This window comes from Coregonus clupeaformis, unplaced genomic scaffold, assembly GCF_020615455.1.
Source record: "Coregonus clupeaformis isolate EN_2021a unplaced genomic scaffold, ASM2061545v1 scaf0625, whole genome shotgun sequence".
NCBI classification, from domain to species: Eukaryota; Metazoa; Chordata; class Actinopteri; order Salmoniformes; family Salmonidae; genus Coregonus; species Coregonus clupeaformis.
Genome location: NW_025534080.1, coordinates 26,547 through 40,000, shown reverse-complemented (window position 1 = coordinate 40,000; position 13,454 = coordinate 26,547). Strand labels below are relative to the sequence as shown.

Genomic DNA, 13,454 nt, shown 5'->3' with positions numbered 1-13,454 from the left:
GTTTACATACTTGTGTGTTTACATACTTGTGTGTTTATATACTTGTGTGTTTACATACCTGTGTGTTTACATATTTGTGTGTTTACATACTTGTGTGTTTACATATTTGTGTGTTTACATACCTGTTTGTTTACATATTTGTGTGTTTACATACTTGTGTGTTTACATATTTGTGTGTTTACATACTTGTGTGTTTATATACTTGTGTGTTTACATACCTGTGTGTTTACATATTTGTGTGTTTACATACTTGTGTGTTTACATATTTGTGTGTTTACATACTTGTGTGTTTACATATTTGTGTGTTTACATACTTGTGTGTTTATATACTTGTGTGTTTACATACCTGTGTGTTTACATATTTGTGTGTTTACATACTTGTGTGTTTACATATTTGTGTGTTTACATACCCATTATGTGTGTGTGTGTTTACATCACAGGAGTCTGCTGAGGGGAGAACGGCTCATCATAATGTCTGGAACAGAGTAAATGCAATAGAAACCATGTGAATCCATTCCTCTGATTCCGCTCCAGTCATTACCACGAGCCTGTCCTCCCCAGTTAAGGTGCCACCAGCCTCCTGTGGTTTACATGCCTGTGTGTGTTTACATGCCTGTGTGTGTGTGTGTGTGTGTGTGTGTGTGTGTGTGTGCGTGCGTGCGTGCGTGTGGTGTGTGTGTGTGTGTGTGTGTGTGTGTGTGTGTGTGTGTGTGTGTGTGTGTGTGTGTGTGTGTGTGTGCGTGCGTGCGTGCGTGCGTGTGTGTGTGTGTGTGTGTGTGTGTGTGTGTGTGTGTGTGTGTGTGTGTGTGTGTGTGTGTGTGTGTGTGTGTGTGTGAGAACCTCCCAGGCATCAGTGATGATAATGAGGAGGAGGTGCGTAAGCTGTCGACAGAGAGCAGGTTTGAGCAGACGGTCCGGAAGGCAGCCATGATGATGTTCAGGAAGCTGAACCCTGACAGGAAGGAGAAGATGGCGGTGTCTGAGATGATGGAGAACGTTGGACAGGTCAACGCTGTGCACGGTACGACACACACACACACACATCTGGACGCACACACACCTGGATACACACCTTCACACACACACACACACACTGGACACACACACACTGGACACACACACACCTGGACACTCACACCTGGACATAGACACACACACACACACACACACACACACAGAACCTTGATCTCAGGTTTTCAGCAACCCTGTTACTTGATCTCTGGGAACAAGTTGGAGTTGATATTTTGATTAGTTTTCCGGGAAGGTTTGACCATCTGTATTACAATATCAAAATGTCATGTATTTTAAAGGTGCAGCACATGGTTTTCTCCCCATGTGGCAACTAAGTGAATTGCAACAGCACTAGACTGCATTCAAAACACAATATTATTAAAACATTCCACTATTAATGCAGATGACATATTCTAGACATTTTCTGGAACATTCTGTGTTTGCACCTTTAAGTGTAAGTGACTCTGTAATCTTGGCCAACAGGTGGCGCCACCACGGACCAAACCCAGAAAGTCCTGGAGAGCATGGTCACTGGCGAGTGTAAGTGTGTGTGTACTTCATGGTGCTGTCTTCTCAAGGAGAGAGAGAGAACTAGAAGTTAAGATTTAATGACTCATCTCTATCTCTATCTCTACTTCCCTATCTATCTATCTATCTATCTATCTATCTATCTATCTATCTATCTATCTATCTATCTATCTATCTATCTATCTATCTATCTATCTATCTATCTATCTATCTATCTATCTATCTATCTATCTATCTATCTATCTATCTATCTATCTATCTATCTATCTATCTATCTATCTATCTATCTATCTATCTATCTATCTATCTATCTATCTATCTATCTATCTATCTATCTATCTATCTATCTATCTATCTCTCTCTCCCTTTCCATCTCTCTCCCTTTCCATGTCGCCCTCTACATCTCTTCCTCTCACCCCTCTCTCTCTCCCTCTCTCTCCCTCTTTCTCCCTCTTCTATTTCTCTATTCTGCCTTTCCCTCTCCCCTCTCTCTCGCTCCCCCCCTCTTTCTCAATCTCCCCCTCTCTCTCTCTCGCTCCCCCTCTTTCCCTTCTCCCCTCTCCCCCCTCTCTCTCTCTGTTCTCTATATAGCTGGTCAGTTTGTGGATCTGGATGATTTTGTAGAGATCACTAAGAGGTACGCCCAGGGCATGGCCCCCAGCGCCGGCTCTACCCAGAAACAGGACACACCCAAGACCCAGAGACTGGGCCCTGCACAAACCTCTGGAGAGAAGGTACCACACACACACACACACACACACACACACACGCAGTGAGTCAGAGCCCAGCACAACAGGCCTCTGGAGAGAAGGTACCACACACACACAGTGAGTCAGAGCCCAGTACAACAGGCCTCTGGAGAGAAGGTACCACACACAGTGAGTCAGAGCCCAGCACAACAGGCCTCTGGAGAGAAGGTACCACACACAGTGAGTCAGAGCCCAGCACAACATGCCTCTGGAGAGAAGGTACCACACACAGTGAGTCAGAGCCCAGCACAACAGGCCTCTGGAGAGAAGGTACCACACACAGTGAGTCAGAGCCCAGCACAACAGGCCTCTGGAGAGAAGGTACCACACACACACAGTGAGTCAGAGCCCAGCACAACAGGCCTCTGGAGAGAAACTACAGCTAGACCGCATCCTAAATCACACCCTCTGCCCTATATAGTGAACTACTTTGGACCTTTTTGAGTAAAGAGGTGTGTGTGTGTGTATGTGCTCCTGTGTGTGGGTGTGTGTGTGTTCCTGGTGTGTGTGTGTGTGTTCCTGGTGTGTGTGTTCCTGGTGTGTGTGTGTGTTCCTGGTGTGTGTGTGTGTTCCTGGTGTGTGTGTGTGTTCCTGGTGTGTGTGTGTGTGTTCCTGGTGTGTGTGTGTGTGTGTGTTTCCTGGTGTGTGTGTGTGTGTGTTCTGGTGTGTGTGTGTGTGTTCCTGGTGTGTGTGTGTGTGTTCCTGGTGTGTGGTGTGTGTGTTCCTGGTGTGTGTGTGTGTTCCTGGTGTGTGTGTGTGTGTGCTCCTGTGTGTGTGTGTGCTCCTGGTGTGTGTTCCTGGTGTGTGCGTGTGTGTGCTCCTGGTGTGTGTGTGTGTTCCTGGTGTGTGTGTGTATGTGCTCCTGTGTGTGTGTGTGTGTGTGTGTGTGTTCCTGGTGTGTGTGTGTGTGTTCCTGGTGTGTGTGTGTGTTCCTGGTGTGTGTGTGTGTGTTCCTGGTGTGTGTGTGTGTGTGTGTTCCTGGTGTGTGTGTGTGTGTTCCTGGTGTGTGTGTGTGTTCCTGGTGTGTGTGTGTGTGTTCCTGGTGTGTGTGTGTGTGTGTGTTCCTGTGTGTGTGTGTGTGTGTTCCTGGTGTGTGTGTGTGTGTTCCTGGTGTGTGTGTGTGTTCCTGGTGTGTGTGTGTTCCTGGTGTGTGTGTGTGTTCCTGGTGTGTGTGTGTGTTCCTGGTGTGTGTGTGTGTTCCTGGTGTGTGTGTGTGTTCCTGGTGTGTGTGTGTGTTCCTGGTGTGTGTGTGTGTTCCTGGTGTGTGTACATTAGCAGAGTGGCCTGGTCCCTAAGAAGCCTAAGAAGGGTGTGTGGGATGCCGTGAATGTTGTCCACGACACTTCTGGTTGTATGACCACCCAATCACACTTCCTGGGATGTATGACATCACACCCAATCAGCTAACATCTCTTCAAATACTGGTTCAAATACTCACCCCTCCTCCCTCACCCCTCCTCCCTGACCCCTACTCCCGTGTCCTCCCTCCCCATCTGTAGGTGTTGCAGTACCCTATCACCACGGTCATCGAGGTGAAGGATCAGCTCATTGATTGGGCGTCTCGCGCCGGCGTCCAATGGCTGAGCACGGTGATCCCCACGCACCACGTCAACGCGCTCATCTTCTTCTTCATCATCAGTAATCTGACTGTTGACCTGTTTGCCTTCTTCATCCCCCTCCTCGTCTTCTACCTCTCCTTCATCTCCATGGTGATCTGCACGCTACGCATCTTCCAGAGCAGCAAGGTACCGCTCAGCTAACGATACACTCTCCTCTCTCTCCTCTCCTCTCCTCTCCTCTCTCCTCTCCTCTCCTCTCCTCTCCTCTCCTCTCCTCTCCTCTCCTCTCCTCTCCTCTCCTCTCCTCTCCTCTCCTCTCCTTTCCTCTCCTCTCATCTCTTTCTTACTTTAAACTCTCCTCTGTTCTCTCATCTTCCTCCTCCTCCTCCTCCTATTCTTCCTCCTCCTCCTCCTCCTCCTCCTCCTCCTCCTCCTCCTCCTCCTCCTCCTCCTCCTCCTCCTCCTCTCCAGGCGTGGGAGAACTTCAGTGCCCTAACAACTCTGCTGACCAGGTTTGAGCCTGGCCTGGATGTGGAGCAGGCAGAGTCTAACTTTGGCTGGAACAATCTAGAACCCTACCTCTACTTCCTGATATCTGTCTTCTTCATCATCTTCTCCTTCCCCGTCGCCGATAAAGGTGTGTGTGTGTGTGTGGTGTGTGAGGGTGTATGAGTGTGAGTGTATGTGTGTGTGTGTGTGTGTGTGGTGTGTCTATAAGAGGCTAACCAGTGTGTGTGTGTTATAGGATGGATCCCCTGCTCGGAGCTCTCCACGGTAGCCATCTTGTTCACGGTGGTCAGCTATAAGAGCCTGAATCCCTCGGCTGCCGCCTACACCAAACGGGCGCTCATCACTGAGGTCAGACACGGGCCAAACAGCACCCTATTCACTATATAGTGCACTACTTTAGACCCGGGCCATAGGGGCACTATATTCAATATACAGTGTGGTACTTTTGATACAGGCATCGTCCCCAAATGGCACCCTATTCCCTATATAGTGCACTACTTTAGACCAGAGAATGGCACCCTATTCCTATATAGTGCACTACTTTAGACCAGAGAATGGCACCCTATTCCCATATAGTGCACTACTTTAGACCAGAGAATGGCACCTATTCTATATAGTGCCTACTTTAGGACCAGAGAATGGCACCCTATTCCCTATAGTGCACTACTTTAGACTCAGAGAATGGCACCTATTCCCTATATAGTGCACTACTTTAGACCAGAGAATGGCACCCTATTCCCTATATAGTGCACTACTTTAGACCAGAGAATGGCACCCTATTCCTATATAGTGCAACTACTTTAGACCAGAGAATGGCACCCTATTCCCTATATAGTGCACTACTTTAGACCAGAGAATGGCACCCTATTCCCTATATAGTGCACTACTTTAGACCAGAGAATGGCACCCTATTCCCATATAGTGCACTACTTTAGACCAGAGAATGGCACCCTATTCCCTATATAGTGCACTACTTTAGACTCAGAGAATGGCACCCTATTCCCTATATAGTGCACTACTTTAGATAGGACAGTGCCCCAGATGGCACCCTTTATGTATCAATATAAACAGCCATATTAAAATGATCATATCAATATAATGCATATTACTGCTGGTGCTATGTGTGGTTGTGCCTGTAGGTGGCGACGTCTTTGTGTTCCCTGACCAGTCTCCTGCCCCAGAGTGCTGTTCTGCTGAGGATGCTGAGCCACACCTTCACCACCTTGCCTCTAGGGGAGTCAGTGGTGATGAAGATCAGTCTGCCCTGCCTGCTAGACCTCTACCTCTTCTACCTGTTGTTCAGGTCAGTACCTCTACCTCTACTACCTGTTGTTCAGGTCAGTACCTCTACCTCTACCTCTACTACCTGTTGTTCAGGTCAGTACCTCTACCTCTACTACCTGTTGTTCAGGTTCAGTACCTCTACCTCTACTACCTGTTGTTCAGGTCAGTACTCTCTACCTCTACTACCTGTTGTTCAGGTCAGTACCTCTACCTCTACTACCTGTTGTTCAGGTCAGTACCTCTACCTCTACTACCTGTTGTTCAGGTCAGTACCTCTACCTCTACTACCTGTTGTTCAGGTCAGTACCTCTACCTCTACTACCTGTTGTTCAGGTCAGTACCTCTACCTCTACCTCTACTACCTGTTGTTCAGGTCAGTACCTCTACCTCTACTACCTGTTGTTCAGGTCAGTACCTCTACCTCTACTACCTGTTGTTCAGGTCAGTACCTCTACCTCTACTACCTGTTGTTCAGGTCAGTACCTCTACCTCTACTACCTGTTGTTCAGGTCAGTACCTCTACCTCTACTACCTGTTGTTCAGGTCAGTACCTCTACCTCTACTACCTGTTGTTCAGGTCAGTACCTCTACCTCTACCCTACTACCTGTTGTTCAGGTCAGTACCTCTACCTCTACCTCTACTACCTGTTGTTCAGGTCAGTACCTCTACCTCTACCTCTACTACCTGTTGTTCAGGTCAGTACCTCTACCTCTACCTCTACTACCTGTTGTTCAGGTCAGTACCTCTACCTCTACCTCTACTACCTGTTGTTCAGGTCAGTACCTCTACCTCTACTACCTGTTGTTCAGGTCAGTACCTCTACCTCTACTACCTGTTGTTCAGGTCAGTACCTCTACCTCTACTACCTGTTGTTCAGGTCAGTACCTCTACCTCTACTACCTGTTGTTCAGGTCAGACTTACCTCTACCTCTACTACCTGTTGTTCAGGTCAGTACCTCTACCTCTACTACCTGTTGTTCAGGTCAGTACCTCTACCTCTACTACCTGTTGTTCAGGTCAGTACCTCTACCTCTACTACCTGTTGTTCAGGTCAGTACCTCTACCTCTACTACCTGTTGTTCAGGTCAGTACCTCTACCTCTACTACCTGTTGTTCAGGTCAGTACCTCTACCTCTACTACCTGTTGTTCAGGTCAGTACCTCTACCTCTACTACCTGTTGTTCAGGTCAGTACCTCTACCTCTACTACCTGTTGTTCAGGTCAGTACCTCTACCTCTACTACCTGTTGTTCAGGTCAGTACCTCTACCTCTACTACCTGTTGTTCAGGTCAGTACCTCTACCTCTACTACCTGTTGTTCAGGTCAGTACCTCTACCTCTACTACCTGTTGTTCAGGTCAGTACCTCTACCCTCTACTACCTGTTGTTCAGGTCAGTACCTCTACCTCTACCTCTACTACCTGTTGTTCAGGTCAGTACCTCTACCTCTACCTCTACTACCTGTTGTTCAGGTCAGTACCTCTACTCCTCTACTACCTGTTGTTCAGGTCAGTACCTCTACCTCTACCTACCTGTTGTTCAGGTCAGTACCTCTACCTCTACTACCTGTTGTTCAGGTCAGTTACCTCTACCTCTACTACCTGTTGTTCAGGTCAGTACCTCTACCTCTACTACCTGTTGTTCAGGTCAGTACCTCTACCTCTACTACCTGTTGTTCAGGTCAGTACCTCTACCTCTACTACCTGTTGTTCAGGTCAGTACCTCTACCTCTACCTCTACTACCTGTTGTTCAGGTCAGTCCTACCTCTACCTCTACTACCTGTTGTTCAGGTCAGTACCCTCTACCTCTACTACCTGTTGTTCAGGTCAGTACCTCTACCTCTACTCACCTGTTGTTCAGGTCAGTACTACCTCTACCTCTACTACCTGTTGTTCAGGTCAGTACCTCTACCTCTACTACCTGTTGTTCAGGTCAGTACCTCTACCTCTACTACCTGTTGTTCAGGTCAGTACCTCTACCTCTACTACCTGTTGTTCAGGTCAGTACCTCTACCTCTACTACCTGTTGTTCAGGTCAGTACCCTCTACCTCTACTACCTGTTGTTCAGGTCAGTACCCCTCTACCTCTACTACCTGTTGTTCAGGTCAGTACCTCTACCTCTACTACCTGTTGTTCAGGTCAGTACCTCTACCTCTACTACCTGTTGTTCAGGTCAGTACCTCCTACCTCTACTACCTGTTGTTCAGGTCAGTACCTCTACCTCTACTACCTGTTGTTCAGGTCAGTACCTCTACCTCTACTACCTGTTGTTCAGGTCAGTACCTCTACCTCTACTACCTGTTGTTCAGGTCAGTACCTCTACCTCTACTACCTGTTGTTCAGGTCAGTACCTCTACCTCTACTACCTGTTGTTCAGGTGCAGTACCTCTACCTCTACTACCTGTTGTTCAGGTCAGTACCTCTACCTCTACTACCTGTTGTTCAGGTCAGTACCTCTACCTCTACTACCTGTTGTTCAGGTCAGTACCTCTACCTCTACTACCTGTTGTTCAGGTCAGTACCTCTACCTCTACCTCTACTACCTGTTGTTCAGGTCAGTACCTCTACCTCTACCCACTACCTGTTGTTCAGGTCAGTACCTCTACCTCTACCTCTACTACCTGTTGTTCAGGTCAGTACCTCTACCTCTACTACCTGTTGTTCAGGTCAGTACCCCTCTACCTCTACTACCTGTTGTTCAGGTCAGTACCTCTACCTCTACACCTGTTGTTCAGGTCAGTACCTCTACCTCTACTACCTGTTGTTCAGGTCAGTACCTCTACCTCTACTACCTGTTGTTCAGGTCAGTACCTCTACCTCTACTACCTGTTGTTCAGGTCAGTACCTATCTACCTCTACCTACCTGTTGTTCAGGTCAGTACTCTACCTCTACCTCTACTACCTGTTGTTCAGGTCAGTACACCTCTACCTCTACTACCTGTTGTTCAGGTCAGTACCTCTACCTCTACTACCTGTTGTTCAGGTCAGTACCTCTACCTCTACTACCTGTTGTTCAGGTCAGTACCTCTCTACCTCTACTACCTGTTGTTCAGGTCAGTACCTCTACCTCTACCTCTACTACCTGTTGTTCAGGTCAGTACCTCTACCTCTACTACCTGTTGTTCAGGTCAGTACCTCTACCTCTACTACCTGTTGTTCAGGTCTGCACTCTACCTCTACTACCTGTTGTTCAGGTCAGTACCTCTACCTCTCCTCTACTACCTGTTGTTCAGGTCAGTACCTCTACCTCTACTACCTGTTGTTCAGGTCAGTACCTCTACCTCTACTACCTGTTGTTCAGGTCAGTACCTCTACCTCTACTACCTGTTGTTCAGGTCAGTACCTCTACCTCTACTACCTGTTGTTCAGGTCAGTACCTCTACCTCTACCTCTACTACCTGTTGTTCAGGTCAGTACCTCTACCTCTACCACTACCTGTTGTTCAGGTCAGTACCTCTACCTCTACTCTTACCTGTTGTTCAGGTCAGTACACCTCTACCTCTACTACCTGTTGTTCAGGTCAGTACCTCTACCTCTACCTCTACTACCTGTTGTTCAGGTCTGCACCTCTACCTCTACTACCTGTTGTTCAGGTCAGTACCTCTACCTCTACTACCTGTTGTTCAGGTCAGTACCTCTACCTCTACTACCTGTTGTTCAGGTCAGTACCTCTACCTCTACTACCTGTTGTTCAGGTCAGTACCTCTACCTCTACCTCTACTACCTGTTGTTCAGGTCAGTACCCTCTACCTCTACTACCTGTTGTTCAGGTCAGTACCTCTACCTCTACCTCACTACCTGTTGTTCAGGTCAGTACCTCTCTACCTCTACTACCTGTTGTTCAGGTCAGTACCTCTACTCTACCTCTACTACCTGTTGTTCAGGTCAGTCTCTACCTCTACTACCTGTTGTTCAGGTCAGTACCACCTCTACCTCTACTACCTGTTGTTCAGGTCAGTACCTCTACCTCTACCTCTACTACCTGTTGTTCAGGTCAGTACCTCTACCTCTACTACCTGTTGTTCAGGTCAGTCTACCTCTACCTCTACTACCTGTTGTTCAGGTCAGTACCTCTACCTACCTCTACTACCTGTTGTTCAGGTCAGTACCTCTACCTCTACCTACCTGTTGTTCAGGTCAGTACCTCTACCTCTACTACCTGTTGTTCAGGTCAGTACCTCTACCTCTACTACCTGTTGTTCAGGTCAGTACCTCTACCTCTACCTCCTACCTGTTGTTCAGGTCAGTACCCTCTACCTCTACCTTACCTGTTGTTCAGGTCAGTACCTCTACCTCTACTACCTGTTGTTCAGGTCAGTACCTCTACCTCTACTACCTGTTGTTCAGGTCAGTACCTCTACCCTACCTCTACTACCTGTTGTTCAGGTCAGTACCTCTACCTCTACTACCTGTTGTTCAGGTCAGTACCTCTACCTCTACCTCTACTACCTGTTGTTCAGGTCAGTACCTTACCTCTACCTCTACTACCTGTTGTTCAGGTCAGTACCTCTACCTCTACCTCTACTACCTGTTGTTCAGGTCAGTACCTCTACCTCTACTACCTGTTGTTCAGGTCAGTACCTCTACCTCTACCTCTACTACCTGTTGTTCAGGTCAGTACCTCTACCTCTACCTCTACTACCTGTTGTTCAGGTCAGTACCTCTACCTCTACTACCTGTTGTTCAGGTCAGTACCTCTACCTCTACTACCTGTTGTTCAGGTCAGTACTCCTCTACCTCTACTACCTGTTGTTCAGGTCAGTACCTCTACCTCTACTACCTGTTGTTCAGGTCAGTACCTCTACCTCTACTACCTGTTGTTCAGGTCAGTACCTCTACCTCTACCTCTACTACCTGTTGTTCAGGGTCAGTACCTCTACCTCTACTACCTGTTGTTCAGGTCAGTACCTCTCCCACCTCTACTACCTGTTGTTCAGGTCAGTACCTCTACCTCTACCTCTACTACCTGTTGTTCAGGTCAGTACCTCTACCTCTACTACCTGTTGTTCAGGTCAGTACCTCTACCTCTACACTACCTGTTGTTCAGGTCAGTACCTCTACCTCTACTACCTGTTGTTCAGGTCAGTACCTCTACCTCTACTACCTGTTGTTCAGGTCAGTACCTCTACCTCTACCTCTACTACCTGTTGTTCAGGTCAGTAAACCTCTACCTCTACTACCTGTTGTTCAGGTCAGTACCTCTACCTCTACTACCTGTTGTTCAGGTCAGTACCTACCTCTACTACCTGTTGTTCAGGTCAGTACCTCTACCTCTACCTCTACTACCTGTTGTTCAGGTCAGTACCTCTACCTCTACTACCTGTTGTTCAGGTCAGTACCTCTACCTCTACTACCTGTTGTTCAGGTCAGTACCTCTACCTCTACCTCTACTACCTGTTGTTCAGGTCAGTACCTCTACCTCTACCTCTACTACCTGTTGTTCAGGTCAGTACCTCTACCTCTACTACCTGTTGTTCAGGTCAGTACCTCTACCTCTACTACCTGTTGTTCAGGTCAGTACCTCTACCTCTACCTCTACTACCTGTTGTTCAGGTCAGTACCTCTACCTCTACTACCTGTTGTTCAGGTCAGTACCTCTACCTCTACTACCTGTTGTTCAGGTCAGTACCTCTACCTCTACTACCTGTTGTTCAGGTCAGTACCTCTACCTCTACTACCTGTTGTTCAGGTCAGTACCTCTACCTCTACTACCTGTTGTTCAGGTCAGTACCTCTACCTCTACCTCTACTACCTGTTGTTCAGGTCAGTACCTCTACCTCTACTACCTGTTGTTCAGGTCAGTACCTCTACCTCTACTACCTGTTGTTCAGGTCAGTACCTCTACACTCTACTACCTGTTGTTCAGGTCAGTACCTCTACCTCTACTACCTGTTGTTCAGGTCAGTACCTCTACCTCTACTACCTGTTGTTCAGGTCAGTACCTCTACCTCTACTACCTGTTGTTCAGGTCAGTACCCCTCTACCTCTACTACCTGTTGTTCAGGTCAGTACCTCTCACCTCTACCTCTACTACCTGTTGTTCAGGTCTCTCCTGTCAGTACCTCTACCTCTTCTACCTGTTGTTCAGGTCAGTACCTCTACCTCTACTACCTGTTGTTCAGGTCAGTACCTCTACCTCTACTACCTGTTGTTCAGGTCAGTACCTCTACCTCTACTACCTGTTGTTCAGGTCAGTACCTCTACCTCTACTACCTGTTGTTCAGGTCAGTACCTCTACCTCTACCTCTACTACCTGTTGTTCAGGTCAGTACCTCTACCTCTACCTCTACTACCTGTTGTTCAGGTCAGTACCTCTACCTCTACTACCTGTTGTTCAGGTCAGTACCACCTCTACCTCTACTACCTGTTGTTCAGGTCAGTACCTCTACCTCTACTACCTGTTGTTCAGGTCAGTACACCTCTACCTCTACTACCTGTTGTTCAGGTCAGTACCTCTACCTCTACTACCTGTTGTTCAGGGTCAGTACCTCTACCTCTACTACCTGTTGTTCAGGTCAGTACCTCTACCTCTACTACCTGTTGTTCAGGTCAGTACCTCTACCTCTACTACCTGTTGTTCAGGTCAGTACCTCTACCTCTACTACCTGTTGTTCAGGTCAGTACCTCTACCTCTACCTCTACTACCTGTTGTTCAGGTCAGTACCTCTACCTCTACTACCTGTTGTTCAGGTCAGTACCTCTACCTCTACTACCTGTTGTTCAGGTCAGTACCTCTACCTCTACTACCTGTTGTTCAGGTCAGTACCTCTACCTCTACCTCTACTACCTGTTGTTCAGGTCAGTACTTCTACCTCTACTACCTGTTGTTCAGGTCAGTACCCTACTCTACCTCTACTACCTGTTGTTCAGGTCAGTACCTCTACCTCTACTACCTGTTGTTCAGGTCAGTACCTCTACCTCTACTACCTGTTGTTCAGGTCAGTACCTCTACCTCTACTACCTGTTGTTCAGGTCAGTACCTCTACCTCTACCTCTACTACCTGTTGTTCAGGTCAGTACCTCTACCTCTACCTCTACTACCTGTTGTTCAGGTCAGTACCTCTACCTCTACTACCTGTTGTTCAGGTCAGTACCTCTACCTCTACTACCTGTTGTTCAGGTCAGTACCTCTACCTCTACCTCTACTACCTGTTGTTCAGGTCAGTACCTCTACCTCTACCTCTACTACCTGTTGTTCAAGTCAGTACCTCTACCTCTACTACCTGTTGTTCAGGTCAGTACCTCTACCTCTACTACCTGTTGTTCAGGTCAGTACCTCTACCTCTACCTCTACTACCTGTTGTTCAGGTCAGTACCTCTACCTCTACTACCTGTTGTTCAGGTCAGTACCTCTACCTCTACCTCTACTACCTGTTGTTCAGGTCAGTACCTCTACCTCTACCTCTACTACCTGTTGTTCAGGTCAGTACCTCTACCTCTACCTCTACTACCTGTTGTTCAGGTCAGTACCTCTCACCTCTACTACCTGTTGTTCAGGTCAGTACCTCTACCTCTACTACCTGTTGTTCAGGTCAGTACCTCTACCTCTACCTCTACTACCGTTGTTCAGGTCAGTACCTCTACCTCTACTACTCCTGTTGTTCAGGTCAGTACCTCTACCTCTACTACCTGTTGTTCAGGTCAGTACCTCTACCTCTACTACCTGTTGTTCAGGTCAGTACCTCTACCTCTACCTTACCTGTTGTTCAGGTCAGTACCTCTACCTCTACTACCTGTTGTTCAGGTCAGTACCTCTACCTCTACCTCTACTACCTGTTGTTCAGGTCAGTACTCTCTACCTCTACTACCTGT

At 47.6% G+C, this 13,454-nt stretch overlaps 1 pseudogene; it reads left to right on the top strand.

Moving 5' to 3' along the window:
- Positions 1-13,454, top strand: part of LOC123485247 — a 46,819-nt pseudogene that overhangs the window by 11,196 nt on the left and 22,169 nt on the right.